The following is a 9,033-nucleotide window of genomic DNA, read 5'->3' as shown; positions in this document are numbered from 1 at the left end:
AGCTCTCTGTGGATCATGGCTTTTCCTGTAGGATGCGATTAAGAAAATGTCAGGAAAGACCTACTAGAACAGCTGAACTTTATTTGGGATTAATCAGAGGCACTTTAAATAATGGCAGGTGTGTACTGACTCCTATTTAACATGAGTTTGAATGTGATTGCTTAATTGTGAACACAGTTAAATCCCCAGTTATAGGAGGGTGTGCACACTTATGCAACCACATTATTTTCGTTTTTTATTTTACTTCCCCCCTTAAAAGAAATCAGTTTGTTTTTCAACTGAGTTGTACAGTTTATAGGCCACATTAAAGGTGGAAAAAATTCTGAAATTATTTATCTTTGTCTCATTTTCAACCTCCTGTTGAGTCAGAGCCAGAGCTTTCCAATCAACAGGAAGCATGAACTTTGCAAAGCTATCTTCTCACACAGTAGGGTGTGGGTCAGACCTGTGAAACAAGGCTATAACATTTTATGTAGATATCAGCAATAGCCTAAGTATTACATTTTTTTCTTTGTTTTTTTTTTTCCTCTGTGTTTTTTTTTCCCTTTTGTTCATTTTTTTTTTCCTTGTCTTTTTTTTTTAATTTTATTTTGTGCGCATTATAAATAATTTTGGTGAGAATGTGGTAGTACATACTGACTTAAATTTGTAGTTTTCAAAGACTGTTTTGAAGGATTATTATTATTCATTATTATAAAGGATTTATATAGCGCCAACAGTTTGCGCAGCGCTTAACAGAATGAAGGACTGCCACATTCTCTATTTTTCCAGCAAGTGAAACTACACTATATTGTCAAAAGTATTGGAACATTGCCACCTAAAGCCTGGCACTTCTACTCTAATGCCCAACATTCTATTAAAGGCATAACCCTATTTTATAATCTTATCAATGATAAAAATTCCTTTTGCAAAACACAGAACCTTAAAAGATGGGAAAGAGATCTGTCCACCACTTTTTCCAATGAACAGTGGTCTCAAGCCTTCCGATCTATTCACCAAGCTTCACACTGTGTTTCGCACTGGGAAATGACTCTCAAAATTCTCAACCGGTGGCATTATACACCCCTTAGAATAGCCCAATTCTCTACAGGTATGTCGCCGCTATGTTGGAGAAAATGTGGGAAAACAGGCAACCTGCTCCATATGCTGTGGGACTGCCCGAGCCTAACTAGTTTGTGGAACAATGTTTTCTGCCTCATCTCATCCCTCACTGGTATATTGACCTCACCCAATCCAGCTCTAGCTATACTGCACATAGGCATAAATAACTTTCCCCCAGACGATAGACCAGTTGTTACACATGTCTTGCTGGCTACCAGAAACCTCATCCTACAAAACTGGAAAGATACCTCTGCCATCAATGTTTCTGATGTACACACGTTAGTCAACAGATGTCACTCATATGAACGCCTCCTAGCCATTAATAACTTGCAGTCCCAACGGTTTGACCGAATTTGGGGAACATGGTGTAGTAGCTTTAAGCCTAACTTGTAGTGTACTACCTTGTTTATGCTGTAACTGTTACTGATTCTGTTCCGCTCAAAATTCTGTGTGCACAGTTTTTTCTGTTTTATTTTCTTCTGTTTTTTCTGTTTTTGTTCTACTTTTTTTTTGTCTTTTGGCAAAGATTCTATATGCATCTTGACTAACTGTATGAGATATATGCTGAATATCAATAAAAAAACTATTGTTTAAAAAAAAAAAAAAAAAAAAAAAAAAAAAAGTATTGGAACACCTGCCTTTACACGCACATGAACTTTAATTACATACCACTCTTAGTCCGTAGGGTTCAATATTGAGTTGGCCCATCCTTTGCAGCTATAACAGCTTTAACTCTTCTGGGAAGGCTGTCCACAAGGTTTAGGAGTGTTTCTATGGGTATTTTTGACCATTCTTCCAGAAGTGCATTTGTGAGGTCAGGCACTGATGTTGGATGAGAAGGCTTGGCTTGCAGTCTCTGCTCATAGTTACAGAGTGAGTAGGGCTGAATAAAGACACCAGTCCATCCTGAGTGAGTGTGGGTGTGTGTCTACAATTGTCCCTTCCCTGTCCTCAGGTGCTCCGTCTTGTAGATAGTTGTCAAGAACTCTAATGTCCTGTACACACGGTTGGACTTTCCAACGACAAAATCCGTCGGATTTTTTCAGACGGATTTTGGCCCAAACTTGTCTAACATACACACGGTCACACAAAGTTGTCTGAAAATCTGATCATTCTGAACGCAGTGACGTAGAACACTTACAACGGGACTATAAACAGGCCAGTAGCCAATAGCTTTCATCTCAGAATTTATTCTGAGAATGCGTGGCACTTTGTCCGTCGGAATTGTCTAAACACGATCGGAATTTGTTGATGGAAAATTTTATATCCTGCTCTCGAACTTTGTGTGTTGGAAATTCCGATGGAAAAAGTCAGATCGAGCCCACACACCATCGGATTTTCTGAAAACATGATCCGATCGCACATTTTCCGTCGGAAAGTCCAACCGTGTGTAGAGGGCATAAGAAGGTTATAAATGGGGGCATGGCTTGGACATGGCGGAGTGAGGACCCACAGACTAAGGCTTAATGCCAGTGAACCAGCGAATATTTGCCGGGCCATAAGTAGCCGCAGACGAGGCAAGCATAGGGGGTCTGCCAGGTCGGTTCCGGTGGCCCAGATCGACCAATTTCTTAAAGAAAGATCCAGAGCTGCTCCGGAGGCCCGCGCCGGATTAACACGTGGCAAGGCCAGGCCCTCACCCCCCTACTCCAGGAAGCATGGCGTCCCAACAGTGCTCGGACTCGCAAACCCTGATGGGGATCCCGGCTCTGCTGCACTCCCCACCAGCAAGCCAAGCGGGGGCTGGCCACGCTACGCAGACACAGATTCAGACATCTGAGCCCTGTTAAGGGCTCTCCCCACCAAAGCCGATATGGAGGCATTAGTGCTGAGAGTGGAGGAGCAACACTGCCAAGACCTTCAGGAGATCAGTTCTGAGGTAAAGGGGGTGGATGAGCGGCTGGCCAGGGAAGAGGCCTCGCTGGGGGCATCGGAGTCCAGAGTGGAACAATTGGAGATTTCCCACCAGCAGTACCAAGATCAGTTGGCGGAGGTGCAGTTTCCCTCCGAAGATTTGGAAAACCGGAGCCGCCATCAAAACCTGCGGCTTCGGGGAATACCGGAAGCAACTGGCCAAGAGAACCTGGAGGAAACGGTCCGAGCTATTTTCCATAAAATACTGGATGGAGATGTCCCCGCATTCCTGGAGCTAGATAGGGTACACAGGTTGCTCGGCCCCAGACCCACGGACGTGGACCACCCTTGCGATGTTATATGCCGACTGCATCAGTACAGCCATAAAGAATGGATCATGAGAGCGGCAAGACTTAAAGGTCAAGTGGACTTTGACGGTGCGCAGATTTCGGTGTTTCCAGATATGTCCCGGGCGACCTTGCTGAGAAGGGCGATGCTGAAGCCCCTGCTGGAACGGCTTACTCAGGCGGGGTTGTCATACCAGTGGGGATTCCCAGTGCAACTTACCATCAGGAAGGGGAATGATTCCTTCACCTTACAGCACCATAGTGACCTCCCAGATCTGTTCACGTTCCTGGGGACGGATCCGATCCAGTTGCGGGATTGGTTGGGTCCCCTGCCAAGGAGAGATCTCCGCTCAGATCCTCAGACTGCCCAGGGGGGGCTCCCTCGTTGGGCCTCCAAACGAAGACAGAGAGAGTATACTCCAATCGGGAGGGGGGACCCTGAGCGGGGAGCCTTGAGGACACCCACATGTGAGTAACAGGCACCTTGTGATGACTGTGCTAGGAAAGTAAAACTGTTGTTTTTGGTTTTTATTCTTTCATTTTGTTTTTGTTGCTGATTGACCCACCTGACGACCCAGCCTGGCATGCGCCGTCCCCCCGGGTGGGTCCGCTATCACCCAGTGTCTTGCTTTGTGAAGAGACTGTTATCCCCCTTTGCCCCCCACTTTATCTCACACCACAGCCTCTGTTGCAGGTTGGACAGCACAGCCGGATTAAGTGAGGGTCTCCTCTCAAGGGACAGAGTTCCATATGTCACGAGAAAGGCCAGAGGAAGTCTGTCCATGTTCTGGCTAATACCAGTGCTAGGTAGTGGGGAGACTATACTCGGCTGGATCTGGCGAGCGTGGGCACAGGTCTCATATGGATCACTTGAGACTCACAGCAACCAACAAGGGAGACCTTAGCTACGGACTGTATCCTGATAGGCGGGACTGGGCTTTGACCAGTTGGTCAATAGTGAACTCTGTACAGAGGGACATATCGGGGTACTGGGATAAATGCGCTGTTTCTGTGGGGGTCTGGAGGGGGTATAGACTGTTGCGGGACCTCTGGGGGGTGGTGCCAACGTATGGGGTCCTTGTCGCCTGCCGCTCTGCCGGGTCCCTCCTGGGATTTGAATTTTTTTTTACTTTTTATTTTTATTATTGTAAGTATTGCTCCTCCTGGTTGGGCATGCCCAAGGGGATTCATCCCAGTTGGCCGGCGGTGGACAGGACGAGGATTGGCTATGGGTGGTGGCGAGGTTGCTGTGTGGGCAGCTGTGTTGCCAGCTTAATTATTCATTTCCTATAGCGCAGATTCACCTGAAATTATGCCTGTTACGCTGGGACTGAGTTAGTTTGCTACCTAATAGGGAGGTGCCTTCCACCCGCTGGGTGCCCGACCCCTCTGTTGGTCGTGGGGGTCCGGGTTTGAGGCCCTACAGTATACTGCTCTTTGGTATACTGTGGGTCTTGTGCAGCGGGCGCGGCGGGGTCTCCACAAGCACTCTGCATTAGTAGTGCTGGTTTGCCTCATTGGTATTTGATTTTTTGATACATTGTTTTGCAACATGTTGGGTCTGGTCAGGGAGCTTCTGACCATCATCATGTCCAACCACTTTCTCCACATAGGATAGCGCCCCCTTGGGCTCAGAGCAGGGGCCCTAGGGGTGTAATGAGACCATGTCTCTCAAACGCTGTTAGTGTTTTAGTTGTCTGAGTCTACGACTTATTTGCTACTCTTTTCTTTGTTCTCTACTTGTCTTACTGTATCTCCTTCTCTTCACTTACCCACCTTTCTTCCCCCACAGCTTCTGACTTCCATTTCCCCCCCCCCCCCCTACACCTCCCCTTTTTTTTTTGTCCCATTCCCGTCCCCCAGCCCAGAGTTGGGATTATGAGTTCCCCGGATACTATAAGATTAATGTCCTTCAATGTTAAGGGACTCAATATTCCGGAAAAACACTCTATAGTGTTATCCAATCTGAGACATGCGAAAGCTTCCTCCAGGAGACTCATTTTCGGGCCGATAGGATACCGAGATTTCATGATCGCTGCTTCCCAGTTGCCTACCATGGGTGCTCCTCTGAGTCTAAGTCGAGGGGGGTCAGCATATTAATTTGTGCCACAATGCCGTGGACGCTGCTTGACCAGTGGAGAGACAAGGAGGCATGGGCTCTGTTTGTGAAGGGGACTTTGGCCAGCTCCCTGGTGATGTTGGTGAACCTTTACTTGCCTAACTCGGGTCAGATCGGCTCCTTATCATGGGGGGGAGATATGAATTTTGTCATGTATCCCTCCCTGGATACCTCTAGGCAGACCTCCCAGATCTCCTATGCTGCTTGAAGAAAAATCTCTATGCTTTCCACTTGGTGGACGTTTGGAGGGTCTTGAACCCGACCCAGAGGGACTATGCTTTCTACTCTCACCCTCATGATTCATATTCCAGAATTGATCTTCTTTTGCTGCCCCAGTCCTTACTTTCAAGGGTGAGATCAGCTTCTATTGGATCTATCACTCTCTCGGACCATGCCCCTAGGCCCAAACAATGGCAGTGGAAGCTAAATGATACATTGCTCCAAACTCCTGAGGTAGTGGCGGAGGTATCGAGGGAACTTAGGAATTATTTCTCTACTAATGCTGGAGCAGATAGCACCCCCCCCCCCCCCAATAGTGTGGGAGGCGCATAAGTGTACGATAAGAGGCCTCTTGATAAAAATTGGCTCCCGCATCAAGAGGGCACGGGCCCAGCAAACCCTTGATATTTTAGATAAAATTAGGGTCCTGGAGTCTGCTCATAAACAATCTCTGGCTACCCGGGTTCTGGTGAAACTCACAACCTTGAGAAACCAACTGAGGTCCCTGGTTCTGGACAAGGCTAAGGCAGTTATCGCAAAATGCAAACACACCTTTTACAAGCACAGTAATAAATGCGGTAAACTGTCGGCGAGGGCCCAACAGGCCCAAGCCTTCATCCTGGAACTTAAGGGAGAGGGGAACACCAAGATGCATACCACCGAGGAGATTGCGGACCAGTTCCGCAAATATTATACTGCACTGTATAACCTCCCGCGCCCTTCCTCGGAGAAAGAGAGAGGTCCAGGGAACGGAAAGACATCAGACAGTATATCTTAGAGTCAGGACTTCCACAGTTGCCCTACGAAGCTCTAGTGGCTTTGGAGGCACCGTTGACGGATGAGGAGGTGGCGCGAGCCATAGCCCGGATGCAGAGGGGTAAGGCCCCGGGCCCTGACGGCTACACGCTGACATACTATAGAACTTTCAAGGATCTTTTGACGCCGCATTTTGTGGCAGCTTACAACGATGCCGGGGAGGGGGTTACCCCCCCACCCCCAGAGGATTCCTTGAGATTCCTGAGGAGGATAGGGACCCCTCTGTATGTCAAAATTACAGGCCTCTATCCCTCCTCAGTGTGGATCTAAAGATTTTCACTAAGGCCCTTTCGATGTGGTTGTTGGAATGGATCCCTTCTCTCGTTCACTGGGACCAGGTTGGTTTTGAGCCCTCGAGAGAGGCTAGGGACAATACCACGAAGGCAATCAATCTTATCCATGCTGCTAAGGCTAGGGGAGTTCCGATGCATCTTCTCTCTACCGACGCCGAGAAGGCGTTTGATAGGGTTGCATTGGCCCTTTCTGTTTGAAACGCTTCGTCAGGTGGGATTGGGCCAGCGGATGATGAATTGGATACGAGGCATCTACTCCAGACCCTCAGCTCAAGTTAAAGTTAATGGCCAGCTTTCCCTCCCCTTCGAGATTACTAATGGGATGAGGCAGGGGTGCACCCTGTCCCCGTTGATATTCATTTTGTCCCTTGAACTCTTCCTCCGTACAGTGAGGGACAACCCTAATATATCGGGACTGAATCTAATTGAAAACCTTTCCCCAAATATAAGCAGCCTTTGTGGACGATCTGTTCTTTTTTATATATAATCCGCTGGTCTCTGTCCCTAACTTGATGGCAGAACTGAAGAAATATGGAGCGTTGTCCTTCTTCAAAGGTAACTTTCAAAAATCGGAGGCCTTAAACATCTCCATCCCGACCTCAATGAGCAATCTGCTTCGAGCAGACTTCCCTTTTAAATGGGCAAATTCCTATATGAAATACCTGGGCATTCGCCTGCCCAGCAAGATAGCCAATATTTTCCCCCTAAATTTCCCCCCTCACTTGGCAGATGTTAAAAAAGATCTACGAAAATGGCAGACGGGTATGTTCTCATGGTTTGGGCGTTGCAGCATAATAAAAATGAACATTATGCCCAGAATACTCTACCGCCTGCAGACCCTCCCCGTCCAGATCCCGAATACCTTCCTTAAAGCATCAAACCGGGCATTGGTCACGTTCATCTGGGCACAGAGAGCCCCGCTGTTGGCACAGTCAATCTTACGCCTTCCTAAACTGCTAGGCGGAATAGCCCTTCCCGGATGTGAGTTTGTATCATGCGGCCTGCCACTTGGCGAGAATCATTGATTGTTGTCGCCATGGGACACTTAAAGCAATGGATCCAAATAGAGCAGCTTATGTCGGGAATGGAGCTAGACGGGTTGCCCTGGTGCCAGAAATCTGTACCTGACCGTGTAACCAATCACCCCACGGTGGGGGAGACATGGAGGATAGCCCAGAAAACCTTCCGTGATCATTCAATCGCGCCCAGCCCTTGACCACTAACACCGGTGGTTGGGAACTCCCCGATTTTAGCCCGGGTCTTGGAGACCTTAGATTTCGAGCCCTTCTTTCCTTTTGGCAAAAATCCAACTGGCTCACTTTATCAGGGCTCAGCCTCCCTCTGTGCCTTTTGAAAGAGACCTGACATCTTTCGAGCTTCTCTACCTGGAACGAGAACCAGTGCGTCATACGATCTCTATAATATACCAACTTCTTGTCTCGCCCCCAATGGGATACAGACCCCACTATATAGCCAGATGGGAATGGGACCTGGGAATGCAACTAACCGAGAGACAGGTGGAGAGAATAATTCTCTTCACGTGTAAAACATAAATATGCGCCAATCAACAGGAAGTGGGGTTTAGAGTGCCGTCACAATGGTTCTACACTCCGGTTAGGCTTCACCAGATGTTCCCTCAGAGCTCGGACATGTGCTGGAGGTGTGCGGAGGAGCCAGGCAATATGCTACACATTTTCTGGTACTGTAGGTCCCTGACATCCTTCTGGACAGAGGTCCACTGTATTGTACAGAAATTTACTGACCGAGAGCTGCCCAAAACTCCCAAGTTCTTTTTACTGCTTTTTCATGACATACCGAGCAGGACCTACCGGAGATCCATCCTGCCCCTGCTGGTCACAGCGGCGAAAAGTTGCATCACCCTGTTCTGGAAGCGGAGGGAGCCCCCGGGGTGGCAACCTGGTTGAGGAGGGTGGCAGACATCCACAAAATGGAGGATCTGGTGGCAACCGACAGAGGCCTTAGAGAACAGTTTCTTAAAAGGTGGTTCTATTGGCTTGAGTTCTTCTACATGGAGTATGCAAGGCTAATGGTGTAATTCCCTGAGGATGGAAAGATTGGACAGATCCTTGGGAGGCCAGCGGACGGACTAGAGGATGGATCCCCCTGGCCCTACTTTTGTCCCTTCCTTCTTCCTCACCCAAATCCCTTCTCCCCCCCCCCCCATATCATTATATGTTTATGTGATTACATTCTCACTCCCCCCCTTTTTTTTCTTTTTCTTTTCAGCCCCTTCCTTCTTGCTTCTACACTATTCCTCTTTCTC

The sequence above is a fragment of the Lithobates pipiens genome, unplaced genomic scaffold (genome assembly GCF_037356315.1).
Source record: "Lithobates pipiens isolate NorthernLeopardFrog02 unplaced genomic scaffold, aLitPip1_a1.2 Scaffold_19, whole genome shotgun sequence".
NCBI lineage: Eukaryota > Metazoa > Chordata > Amphibia > Anura > Ranidae > Lithobates > Lithobates pipiens.
Note: the sequence above shows the minus strand (reverse complement) of the source record.